This window comes from Danio rerio, chromosome 20, assembly GCF_049306965.1.
Source record: "Danio rerio strain Tuebingen ecotype United States chromosome 20, GRCz12tu, whole genome shotgun sequence".
NCBI lineage: Eukaryota > Metazoa > Chordata > Actinopteri > Cypriniformes > Danionidae > Danio > Danio rerio.
In genome coordinates, this window is record NC_133195.1 from 44233392 (window position 1) to 44247947 (window position 14556).

At 34.4% G+C, this 14556-nt stretch overlaps 1 long non-coding RNA gene across 1 annotated transcript in view; it reads left to right on the forward strand.

The window, feature by feature from the left end:
- The window catches only part of LOC141379422 (uncharacterized), a 100103-nt gene extending 95991 nt beyond the window's left edge, over positions 1-4112 (forward strand). Inside the window, exons 15-16 of the long non-coding RNA XR_012396025.1 lie at positions 3158-3290; positions 3705-4112. This is a non-coding gene — a long non-coding RNA (uncharacterized lncRNA). The remainder of the gene's footprint in view (positions 1-3157; positions 3291-3704) is intronic.
- The last annotated feature ends 10444 nt before the right edge of the window (positions 4113-14556 follow it).

The window sequence follows — 14556 nt, forward strand, 5'->3', positions numbered from 1 at the left end:
TCAGCACATATAAATTGTTTGCAACCACTTAAATTAATTTGGTAAATCCAATGATTAGGCCTGTCACAATAATCAATATCTCGACCTATCATGCAATACTTAAAGATGACAATAATTATTGACGATGCAATGTATATATTTACAAATTCAAAAATAATGTTAAAGCTATCTTACAATGATGTTTACTTTTTACCTCACTGGTGTCAAAGTTTATCATTGGAAATTTACCTAATAGGACATTTAATGGAATGTATAATAGGAGATTTACCTTTTTAACATCCAATTATAGAATCTAATTAACCTTAAGAGTGCTAGATATTTTAAAGTGTTTATGGATAATTGCATTATTATTCTGTTATACACTTTAAAACCCAAAAAGGTAAGGTAACTCAAACAGTTTGAGGAAACCGAGCAACAAACCATTTAAATTCAAAGTCAAATCCTAATGAGTACTGTGAACTTAATCTATTTGAGTAAACGAAGCAATTTGAACTATACTATAAAAGTTAAGGTAACTCAAACCGTTTGAGGAAACCGATTGCTACAAACCATTTGAGACTAATCTATACGAGTTGAAGTAATGAGGATATTAAATTAACTCAATACCTTCAACAATGAGTAAAAACTCTTTTTAAATGAGTAATTCACTTTCATTAAATTTTGAGTTAACAACACTCATATCATCTAATTAAGTTGACTGTCGTGTTTTACAGTGTATAGTCATTAAAATCAGTGGCATAAAATGACAATAATATTGCTTATTGCAACAATTTCTGGACTATAGCACAATTGCACAGCAAAAATTACTTATCAAGACAGGCCTACCAATTAATTTTTTTTTTTGAGTGTTGCAGCATGGCATGTTATCTCCTATCAAGCAAAAATTGTTTATATATATATATATATATATATATGGTGATGTTTGGAAGGCGACATTGAAAAAAATATTTTTGCTGCTTGCTCAAGCTACTTATTTAAAATGAGCAGGAACAACACAATTCTAGAGCTTTTTTATGACAAAATTATTTTATGTTGAGTCCACTTAGATGGAATTTAAACAATTTGTGTTGGGACAACATGAATGATTTGTGTCGAACGCTGCATTTTTTTTCAGTGAATGATAAAATTCTTACTAAATAAATCTGCTATAAGCTTGACATGGAGAATTATTGTTAATATATGAGAGATGTCTGATGCCAAATGTAAAGGTTAATGTCAATTTTTATTTGAAACCGTTTTAAAAATAAAAATTTTCTCTCTTCTACAGAGCTAAATGAAAAAACCTTTCAAATCTATGTCCTAAAAATAAAGAACATTATATTTTACAACAATAACTGTTAATAATATTTTAATAAATAAACAATTTAATTTAATTTTTTTAAATCAAAATAAAACACCTGAAATACAAGTTTGGCTGACCAATTTTGCTTAATTTGATAAAACAATGTATATATTTTAATGTGAAACAGTATTCACTTTGTAGTGAAAATGCAAAAACAAAGATGCTACATTTTACAGACAGCTTAAATATTGTTTCCATAAATAAAGCTGATGCATTGTTTATGCAAAAATGCTATGATAAATCTAAGATTTTTGTGTTGTTTTTAGTTCAATTATCTAAAAATTCAAAAACCAAAAAGCATTTTCTTCATTATTAAAAAATATTGTTTTGTTTTCAAAATACGTCACATGTAAGCAAGTTTTTCCTTTTAAAAAAAGTTAAATAATCAGCCAAAAGGGGTAAGTAAAATAATCATATTTTTGTCTTTGAAATAAGATTATTTTACTTTCCCTATTGGCAGAAAATGCTCCTTGATTTAAGACTATATATCTATACCTATATAGTGTGTGTGTGTGTGTGTGTGTGTGTGTGTGTGTGTGTGTGTGTGTGTGTGTGTGTGTGTGTGTGTGTGTGTGTGTGTGTGTGTGTGTGTGTGTGTGTGTGTCACACACACTACCTTACAAAAGTCTTGTCGCCTATCCAAGTTTTAGGAACAAGTAATAACTTGACTTTTAGTTGATCATTTGGTATCAGAAGTGGTTTATATGACAGGCAAATGCCTCTAGATTATGCTTATTCTACCAAAATAAAATATGAACATGCCTTGATTTTGAATTATTTAATTATGACAGTAAGGTCTGAATTTCTTTAGACAAAGGTCTTTACATACTGAAATAATGTACAGTATAGAATATAAAGTCATGGTGTCATGGAAAAAGAATTAATATTGTGTATGACTCCCATCAACTTGGACTATTGCATCCATACATCTCTTCAATGACTCAAATAACTTATTAATAAAGTCATCTGGAATGGTAAAGAAAGCGTTCTTGCAGGACTACCAGAGTTCATCAAGATCATTTGGATTCATCTTCAATGCCTCCTCCTTCATTGTACCCCAGACATGCTCAATAATGTTCATGTCTGGTGACTGGGCTGGCCAATCCTGGAGCACCGTAATCTTCTTTGCTTTCAGAAACTTTGATCTGGAGGCTGACGTTAAAGAAGGAGCGCTATCCTGCTGAAGAATCTGCCCTCTCCTGTGGTTTGTAATGTAATGGGCAGCACAAATGTCTCGATACATTTTCTTCTTCCGCAGTATTTGTGATGATTGGGATGCAGTTCAACAGATGATTCATCTATATGTAGATTATAAAGACTATAATTAAGACAAAAGCTGTAAGCTTTTTGCAGTCTAGCCATTATGGCATTAAATTTTGTTTGTGAAAGATTTTCACTTCAAGGCTTATTAAATTTCAAAATAAAAAGGCCTTAAAACCAACATTTATTTTACTTAGAAAAATTCAGCAAAACTGTTGATCTTACTTTTATAATTTTGTACATAGTTGTTTACTAAATAATCATAAGTCAACGGGTTTACTCTCTTTTTTAAAGTAAAGACAAACTAAACGCTTTTTGCATTCTGGGCTTTATCTCTAATAACATGCCTTAAAAGCTATAATTTACGATTAAATTAGTGTTCAGCAAGGGATTTTTGTGTTTGTGAAATTAAGATTCATTAAAATTATTACAAAACATTGTATCATATTAAAAGTGAATGAATAATCATGCATGCTAACTTCTTCCCATTTCTTCTTAACCCCATTTTGAGCTCTTATTTCATAATAAAATATGTGTTTTTATCTTTCCCTCGAGGTTTGTACGTGACCACGCTTGGCAACTCAAAGAAGCACCCGCTCACTTTGAGAGACAGACTTTCTGCACAAGGAATAAAACTGAAGTATGGGACTCCCAGAGCGAGCAGTGGACTTCAGATCGCTAACTTGATGTAAATCTTTTCTGATTACTCCAGGGACAGAGGACTCTCTTCCTCTGCCACTCTCAGTTTTATTCTTAAGAGTAAAGCATCAACTGTTCAATCCTGGAAATATTCATGAATTCAATACTCTTTGGCTCAGCCCCTGTTCAGACTTTAACAAGGGTAGATTTAATTAAAGGACTTTGTTGTGACAGTTTTGACAACATCAGGTTCTCACTCTTACTGTAAGTGAGTTAACAGGGTGTCTGCAGGATCTTAAAAAAAAATTAAACTTACTGAAAGTGTGTCTTTTAGGTCTTAAATAATTTTAAATGGCTCTTAATTTTCCTATGGTAATGTAATATTTTTTATTTATATTTAGCTTATATTTCTTAAATCTTCATTAATTTATTCATTTATTCATTATTTTCATTCGCTTTTCAGGGGCCGAGTCGCGGAGGCAGCAGTCTTAGGAGAGAACCAAGACACTTCCTCCAGCTCCTCCAGGGGGATCACGAAGCGTTCCCAGGCCAGCTAAGAGACCTTACAGCCTGGGTCTTTCCCAAGGCCTCCTACCGGTGGGACATGCCTGGAACATCTTCTTAGGTAGGCGTCCAGGAGCATCCAAAACAGATGCCAGAGCCACCTCAGCTGATTTCTCTCGATGTGGAGGAGCTGCGGCTCTTTTCCGAGCTCCTCCCGAGTAACAGGGCGCAACCCTGCGAAGGAATCTCATTTCGGGCCTTTGTATTCGAGATCTTGTCCTTTTGTTCTTTTCCCTTACGACTATAGGTGAGAGTAGGAACATAAATTGACGGGTAAATCAAGATCTTTGCATTTCAGCTCAGCTCCAGAGTTGGAATTATGTAGCCAGAGGCACATATGGCTGTATTTCGGCTTTAAAATGAATGCTACGGGGCAGTATGACATTGCCAACAGCTTTTGTTTCTTTATATTTATATATATATATATATATATATATATATATATATATATATATATATATATATATATATATATATATATATATATAAACAACAGTCCACGACTGCTTTTCTTAATCTAGATGGGAAGGGGGTGGGCAGGTCAGTCGGTCAGCTAATCATTCTACAGCAAGCTGACCTACGGTGCATTTCCCAAATATTGACATAACTCACGGCTGAACTATCAATGTTACGATGCATCGTTTAGAAAAAGAATGATGTATTGACGAGTGTTTTTAAAAAAGTGGTTTTGATCGCTTAAAGGGGTGTAAAAAATTTGCTTTCAAAATACTTTGAAAGCAAATTACACCTAAGAGAGATGATTTTCTTTTTTTTTTCTTCTTTTTTAATTATTTTAAGATTAAATGTTGGAAGGTTTGAAAGGAATAGGGCATAGGGAGGATAACTGGGAATAGATCACAACCAGAAATTATGCTTCTAACTATAGCTCGAAAGGTCTAGTTGCAATCGTACAAGTTTGCGATGTAGTTTGTGAATGTTCACTGGAACAATGAATTTAGGAAATGTCAAATCAACATACTATGTTTGTAACGACTCAACTTGCCACCATAGTTGGCTAACGATGGTTTTCGGAAACCTGGTCGGCTGAAGTGTAAATTGCACCCTCTTGTGGATTTATGCAAGGAGAGGATGCGAAATTCATCAAAAAGTGTACACAGCGGCCACTGGTGGATTTACAAAAACAAAAACTGCGAGCAGACATACCTACAGTTACGTATTTTGCTGTCCCCAGAAATGTACACCTGGATACGTATCTCTAATAAGCCAGGGTTGCAACAATGTGTATGAATATAACTAGCATTTGCTTGTTTTGACACGTTATTTAAAAGGTGGCTAAGAAATGCCTTTTTAATTTTTTTATTTGATGGTGCAAGTAAAAGATTTTTCTGCTGTAGAAAAAAAAAGGTCGCATTTCATGTGTTCATTTGTGAAGGTCAAAGGGTGATTCACCTTTTCCATCCTCTTGCTGTCTGGAGAGCACTGACCTTTACCAAGTGCTGCACAATGACTTCATTCTGCCACCAATTAAAGGGTGAGGATCATGAACTACATCTACAATATGACCTTGTCTCAAGATCAGCTGTATTCAGTCTGTCCCCTACTAAAGGTCTCAGCCATTGAACTGGCCAAATTACAAATGATCTTATTTTTTTTCAAACACTTAATGTATATTAATAATAATTTATTGAGGTTTTTAGGGTACAAAATTATATTTTTGCAATAATTATTGCCCATTTATGAACTGCTTAGCATGCACTCTTTGAGCATTATTTCCAATATAAAATATCATACTTGAATTTTTAAGTTTTAATTAGGTGCAAAATGTATCTGCTAAAGTGAAATTAGACAGTATTATATGCATGTTTATATGTGTTTTAATAAAACAAATTTAGATTTATCCATCTCTCAGGTTTTGGAGACGTATGCATCACCATATTTGGCATACACTATATATATATATATATATATATATATATATATATATATATATATATATTAGGGATGTGCGGAGCAGCCGGTATTTGTATTTGTTGAGGGGGGAAAAGTATTTGTATTCGAGTAAAATTCAAAATGGCGCAAAAATATATATATTTTTTCTATTACACTTCTAATTTACATTATAGTGAAAGTATTGTTTAATTATACCCATTATATAAATTATAGACATGCAATATTGGTTGTTGTTTTTGAACATGTGACAAGAAATGTAATTGAAAAGAAAATAACATAGAAGCCATTATCTCATCCATGGTTAAACCAACAACTAATAAAATACCATTGTGAATATTATGAACCCCACCACCACCGCTCTTGTTGAAGGACACTGGATAGACAGAATAAAAACAAATAATACTTCAAAAAACTGTTCTTCTTCTGAAAGAACTTTTTTCCAATGTACAGAATTCCAAAAACTAATATTAACTAAATAAATCTAAATAAAACCCTGCCTGGGAGATCTGGCAGAACAAAAGTATTCTATATAATACTAAAAGATACAGCCCTGCTATTATCATCTGCCTGCCACAAAACAGACACAAAGTTTTTTATTTTTTTATTTTTTTTTTTTATGTTTGAAACTGACTTGCTGGGGCAGAATTTGGCTGTGTTGATGGTTTGGTGCTTGTGGAAGATTTAGCAGAACATAGGTGTGCTGATTGAGGGGATTGATGCTTGTGGGGGGTTCACAGACAGTATCAGGAGAGGATGCTTTTAGTGCATGTGATAATACATTACATAGAAGGTTGCGCGGTGGCACAGTGAGTAGCACTGTCGCCTGACAGCAAGAAGGTTGCTGGTTCGAGCCCTGACTGGGTTCTCCCCATGTTAACGTGGGTTTCCTCCAGGTGCTCCGGTTTCCCCCACAGTACAAACACATGCAATACAGGTGAATTGGGTAAGCTAAATTGTCCCTATTGTGTGTGTGTGAAAGAGAGTGTATGGATGATTCCCAGTGCTGGGTAGCAGCTGGAAGGGCAGCCACTGCGTAAAACATATGCTGGATAAATTGGTGGTTCATTCCACTGTGGCAAGCCCAGATTGATAAAGGGACTTAGCCGAAAAGAAATGAATGATTATGCATAGAAGATGTTGACAGATGTTTAATATCTCTGCCTCTGCTGATTTCACTTTTGCACACATTATACAGTATCACTTTGTTTTATCTGCAGCACCACTGACTGTAAAATTCTTCCACAAAGAACATGACGTTTTTTTTGTTTTGTTTTTTGACTGGTGGAGGACCAAGAAATGGCTCAGAAGTAGTCTCACTCTTTTTCTATTCGGGTGCCCAAATGTATTTGAGGAGTTTCAAGTTAATAAAAAGTGAGGGGAAGCTATGCTAAGGTTAACTAGCCTATAGCATATATCTTGCTGTCTGCAAAAGACAGTAATTTAGACGTACCATATAACTCCCATAAGTGCATACTATTCGACACAACTGCAAAAGCATTGTTTTAACCTTTATAAACGAACGTTAACGTTACTCTGTCAACAGTCTATTGTCTAAATTACCGCGCTAACAGAGCTAACGTTGCGTAAACAGAGAGTACCCGATTGTAGACGTCAATAATGCAGCGTAATGGAAAATCCCGATCAAACTCCGCTACAAGTTTATAAACTGCATCTGGAACCCAATTAAGGTACAAAAATCTATTTAACAAAAATAGTGATGCAGTGAAGTATTTTTTTCGCTCAGCCGAGCCTTCTCTGTCTGTATCTGTGGAGAAGCTTGTGCCAGACAAATTTTACCTCCGCCCCGCCCTCCGACTACTGACTGAGCGTGTCTCTCTCTCTCTCTTTATCTCTCTCTCTTTATCTCTCTCTCTCTCTCTCTCTCTCTCTCTCTCTCTCTCTCTCTCACTCACTCACTCACTCACGCGGGCATGCACTGTGGTCTCATGAGGAAACGCTGCTTTTTGATATAATGTTTTTCTTGCTCCCGAATACAAATATTTTTTCAAGTATTTGTTTGAAAAAAGTATTCGTAAAAACACGCTATTCGTGCCTCTCCGAATACCGTATTCTGGTTCGGCTCCACCCTTAATATATATTTGTTTGCTTGTTCAAACTACTTATTTAAAATAAGCTAAATCAACACAATTCTTGAGATTTCATTGGAACAACTTAATTTTTTATGTTCAATCCACTTAAATTTGACTTAATTGATTTGTGTTGAGACAACATGAATGATTTGTGTGGAACCCTGAATTTTTTACAGCTTAAGAATAGGACTTAACCACTCTTTATTATTATTCTTGATTTATTAATTTGCTGAAAATTAAAACTGAAGTTAGAAATAGTTTTGAAACAAATCTTTGTGCTTAGCAAATGAAATTAATTATGTATTCTAATAGATGTCTTTAGTAAAGTGTGAACAACACAGTTTCAGCATCCAAGAAACTAAAGGAGTAAAGTGAAGAGTAACAGTAAAGTAAAGAGAAAGTAAAGAGGCCGAATGGAGGAGGGTTATTCTTTATCCTTGCTGCAGATGGTCTGTTTAACTGCTTTCTCAGTAGTGAAGCTTTTAGTTTTTCCACTTACAAAGTCCACCATGTAAATAGCAGATGCGACACAACTGACACCTAAAGGGAATGGAAGATGAGACTCTGATTGGTTTAATGCACATTATGCTCAAAACATACCCAAAACTCATTAAGAGAATAAGCACAACTCTGTTATACCATGCACCCAGGGCACAAACCATATTTTTCTATCCTTAAAATTTTTCTATCCTTAAGAGTGCATTCGGACTCCCCCTTAATGCTTTTACACCATGCGCTTTAGCCTTGGTGCCTAGATCGTTAAAATGGACCCCTTAATTGCCAACACAAATTAATCGATTTTGTGAAACCCAGCATTTTTTTACAGTGTATACTCCACATACTGAAGTCTTCTGAATCTGAAGCATACTCAGAACTTTAAGCCATAAAACTTCATTTCATAGAAAGCCTTGATATTTAAAAGCTTTTCTGTGAAACTCTTGAAATAAAAGTTTGAAAATCATTACATTGATAAAAATCACCCCCTTAGTTCTCCTTATTCATGAAAGCAGTAAATGTGAACAAAAAGCTCTCGGTTCACAGCTATTACGTTTACATCAAAAAAGCACCACTTCAATCTGTTACTCTGAATAGGAATATGTTACAAGGACAGAGAGGAAAAATGATTCCGCAAATGTCAAAAAAATAAAGAATAAAATAGAAAAAACCCACAAAATGACAACAAAACATCTAAAAGGTGTTTTTCTATGAAATCTTCTGTTGTGCGATGAAGTGGCATGCATCATCAAAACAATACTTCATATAGTAGAGCACTATCGGGTACCATATGTTCCCAGTTTCCATTCAATTAGCTGGATGCGCTCGCAAAAAGGTACTTTGTTCTGCACCAATTACGGAGTGACTGCAGGTCTCAGAGCAGTACCTTGTGCAAATCCAGCCGTTGATCACCCATTACCAACTCCGTTCTCCACCGCGTCTGGTTTTATCTTCATTTACCCAGCATCTGTCTAGGCTGCTGATGTGGCTCAAACCACACTAACAACCTGCAAGTGTTGTTCTCCTTGCTGTTTTAAGGCTCAAGTCGCAATTAAATAAACGGCGTCGCAGCTGCTCTGGGAATTATCTCTGACATTTAGCATGGTGGCGGAGAGTTTTAAATGGTGGGGGATTTCTACATTAATACTTGGTGTAACAGCTGTTGGTGGATTTGTTTGAATAATTGAAGACTGAGGCGAAATGTATGACCAGTCACAGGTGAAAATAATATCATTGATCATCTCTTAACGAGGCACGTATTTCAATTAATTGATTACGATTATCTCTAAATTTTAAACCATAGTTTGTTAAGTTTAAAACCATACTTTTCAACATTGGGATGCCAAAAAAAAAGGGATATCGTGTTTAAAAGAAATACCACCAAGACTGGCATGTTTAGATAATATTATTATGATTATTATTATGATTATTATTATTATTATTATTATTGTTGTTGTTGTTTGTATATGTTTGTTCAAACTAGGTTCAAACAAGCATCCAAAACCCAGAGTGTCCACTTTTGCTCCGCAGAATCTGTTTGGGAAACGGCATCTATTTATCACTATGGAGCACGTCTGACAGTCACGCACTGCTACATGAACTGACCGTTTTGAGGATTGCATAGGAGGGGCAACAGCACACGTAATGGTAAGGAAAGGAATCCCGCCATTTTTATGTGAAGTTTATTTCTAAACTAATTTGAGAGGATCACATGCCTATGGTTGCTTGCAGCCGGCTCCGCATTCAACTTATGATTCACCAATCAGACGATTCCTAAGCCACTATAAATACCCATAAACAAGTTCCATATGACAGCCATCTATGTTTTTAAGAATCCCCCCCTTCCACCTCTACTCCTGCTTCTTTCCTCGATGGGTGGCATGGTGGCCCAGTGCTTATCACTGTTGAGCCAGACGACGTTTCTGTGCGGAGCCCCGTGCTCACGTGGGTTTCCCCCATGTTCCTGTTTCCTCCCACCATCCAAAAACATGCAACTTAAGTTAATTGACTAATCCAAATCGGCACCATAGACATGCTTCAAGTAAGAAGTTATCTGTTCAGAGCAATCATGTTCATTAGCTACTACAGCAGGGGAGCTCTCGAGATATACCAGAGCTCAAACTCCCCTCTTGCCTTGCAAACGCGAGGGAGCCCCGGTTTCGAGGATCTTATGAGCTTAGGGCTCTCTTCCGGGACAGCATGCCAAACAAGCTTTATAATCAATCATCAGCTAAGTATGAACTCTTGAAATTTAATTTAAAGTGTTTTCATATGTAAATAAAATGAAAGCACAGAACAGATTCGAATTTTAGGAGCAAAGGGCGTCCCCTGGTGGTTCAGCAGTATGAGTTGCATATAGGGAGGATTGGCTCTTTGACGTTTGTTGCCACCCTTCATAGAAATATTAAAAAATATGGGAAAATCCCTTTATGGGATGATAGCAGGATAGAATTGTAAAATTTAGAAGAATCCCAAAAAAAAACGGGAGGGTTGACAGGTATATTCACAACACTACGTCAGCTGTGAGTGACATCACTTAATACAAACACAACAAAAACATAAAACAATTGTGTCTTTTGTCATTTGATTGTGTCATCCTTTTATTTGATTGACTTTTTCCATGTAGACATCAGAAATTCAAATGCGAAAGGATTTGCGATTCCATTTAAGTTTTGGCAGGTTACTTGCACAACACAGAGAGTGAGAAAAAGCAAATAATATTGCTATTTAGATTTGTCTGGCTCATAGCTCGTAACACATGGGAAATACAATTGCAAATGGACCTTGCTTTTTCATTAGAAATGTGGCTGTTACTCCTCAGAAATGCAAACTGTAATGCGATATTTTAAACTGCGTTTGGATTGTCATAATTTACGTGTCCACATATTGAAAATGCTATTTGCAATTACATTAAAAATTTTTCCAAAATATCCCTCCATGCATACAGTGCTCAATATAAAAGTACACCCCTTACAAATCTCTCATTTAAATGAATATTTTCCAAACAAAACTTTACAATATTATATTTGTGCATATACATTACATTAGTTAATACTGAAGTCAAATCTGGAGCTAATCTAACAAAATTACTCACAATAACGGTCGAAAAAAACTAGTACAGCCAAATCGTCACCTGGAATTCTTAGATTTTATCTGCGTTCTGAGTGATTTTGAGATTCTGAGCTTCAAAGTTTTTTCATTCCATATAGCAAACAGCATTGTGTAACATTTGTTTTTTAAATAAAAGTCCTTAAAATGTTAACAACTTATACAAATATCCTGTAATGTGAATAAGTTGTCGTTTAATAAGTATATATCAATAACTCAATTTTGACAAAAACGTCAGATAGAAACTTATAATTCTAAGGTGATGAAATGTTTATGTTAGAGAAAAAATTTTTGTAATTTTTTCTGATATTTCGCATAAATTTAAATGTAGTCTCTTTCTATTTCTAAAAATGTTGACAAAAATATTATTTTAACACATATATCTGTTTAATAAATATGTTTTGTTCAAATGCAAAAATATATTTGACCCATATTCATTGAGAAATGATTATTTTTTTTTAAATGGGGTGTTCTCAATTATGCTGAGCACTGTATTAAAGGGACATGAACTATGTTCACTATAGTTCATAGTTCACCCAAAAATAAAAATGACATTATCATTTATTCTCACTCACCTTGTTTTAAACCTATGTGAGTTTTTTTTTCTGTTGGAAACAAAAGAAGATACTTTGAAGAATGCTAGATGGTGGCACTCATTGACCTCCATAGTTGGAAAATAAAAGCTAGCTATCAGCACTCTTCAAATATGTATTTTTTTCTCAACAAATAATAAACTTAAATAAGTTTTGAACAAGTCAAGGGAGCGTTAAAGATGACAGAATTTTCCTTCATCTCATTAAGGTCTGGGTAGATTAGGTTTTGTTCAAACTGTCTGCAAAAATCCAGATCTTAGCTCATGTCTTGTAAATATAATTTCAGGATTGCAACACGTGATGCTCTACTCTGAGTTGTTCACATCTTTAGACTTAGATTTCAGTATTTTTATGGCAACACCATCAAAGTCTCTACAAACGTAGCACCTGAATGATTCTTTATTCTACTGTGGTCAGGTGTTATAAATGTAGGAGCTCTCAGGAAATTCCCAGTTCACAAGTTGTAATTACGAGTTGTAATTATGACACTTTTTACTAGTCGGAATCTCGTAATTACAGTAATCACGACATGATGTGAACACAGCTATTATCCACATGGGTTTTTAAAAGTCTGGACAACAAAAAAACAAATAAATCAGATTTTTTAATCTCATTCAAAGCCATATTTAGTGAAACAAAAATGTTCAATGCACAGAAGTCTGGATATTCTGGCTGCTTTAATCACATTTCAAATAGTCTTTAACACTCTAAAATAATGGTCCATTAGTTCATGTTGATTAATGTATTTACTAACATGAACAAACAATTAGTAATACATTTATTATGGCTTTATTCATTCTTGTAAACATTAATTAATATTATTTAAAAGTGCAGTATGCAAGTTTGACACCCAGTGACTGAACTAGGTATTGCACTCCTGGATCAAAACACACGCAAGCGTAGGTTGCCAAATTGACGTGAGTGTACCTGAATATCAAGCCTAAAGGCTGATTTGAACCGCTTTCTAACTAAAAGCAATGCCATGAAATAGAAGAAATATTTTGCATACAAAAGGAGTTTTTGTTGTAACCAACATCTGAAATTTCTATTTGAGAAAAGGCTTCTATTTCTCGAAGGTGAACAACAGGATGAACTATGATCACCTCAGCTACACCTCATGTGCTTTATTCAGTGTTAAATGCTAATAATGTGAGTTTGAATGGCATTCAACATGACATTTATTACCATACTCCTGAAAGCAGCAGCAGATAGTTCACCTCAGATCTTGAAAATAAAATAAACTGTATGAAATTAAACTTTAGAACTGCGACTTAGATATCAGTGATTCAGCAAATAATTTTAACAATGTTAAAGCAGTTTAATATGTATTAATTAGATTATGAAGCTTACCATTTCATTATAGTGCAGTAAGTTCACTAATCTGTACTTCTAAATGGCTGTACAGTATTAAAATTTCTGTCGTGTTTCATCTGGTGCAAACAGCCAAATTGCTTATTACTGCGAATCTATTCACATATCATGTTGTTAGGACAAGGGGTTACGATGTATCCTGCTTACCTACTGTTTACATTTGCGGTATTTATATTATTTGCTAATTAATAACTTTATGAGGAACTCTGAATCTGCTTCTCATTTTGGAGTCTACTACTGTCCACTGGAGGTCGCTTTTTGGTAGCAGACGCATACTATGAGAGCCTTAATAACCAAAATAAAGACAGTGTTCCGGCACGGAAAGCACATTTTTTTAAAGCAGAATATCTTCAGCATTGTTTTTTAGATAAACAAGAATGTTCACTTGACATGTTTCTTAAATATCTGCAAACATATTATGGTATTTTATGCTTTAGAAGAGTCAAAAACTTACATAGAGCACCTTTTGAGTTAAATAATGTTAGTTTGTGTTTACTCAGAGTGCATAAACTAATGTTAACAAACACAACATTGGATTTTAATAATGCATTATTTAATGTTAAACTATAATAATAAATGCTTTTTATTATCAAAATTATTCATACTTAGTTAATGTTGGTAAACAAATGAGCCATTATTCTAAAGTGTCACCTTTTGCATTATCTTGAAGGGATAGTTCACGCAAAAATGAAAAGTAACCTTGAGTGGTTTCAAAACTTTATGACTTTCTTGGTACTTTTGAACTCAAAATATGAAATTTTAAACAATTTTAGAGACTAGTGGCCTGTATTAACATGGTAGGAAAAGCAGATTATGGAAATCAATGTTTTTTTTTTTTACATTTTTGCAATTAGTCAGAAAGAAATATTTTAGAATAACTGTCCAAAACCACATGGACATATGTTTGAAGCCTTGATTCTTGCTTTTTTAATGCAAAGCAATCTGGACATTCTGGCTGCTGTAATCACATTTCAAATAGCCTTTTGCATTATCTCAAATGGATAGTTCACACAAAAATGAAATATGATATTTTAAAGATTGGACTTACGTAGTAGGAAAAACAGAGTTTGGAAGTCAGAGGTTACCAAGTCAGCAAAAAGAAAATTAGTCTGAAAGAAAAATATCAGAATAGCGGTCCAAAAACACATGGAAATACATTTGAAGCCTTGATTCTTGTTTAAAA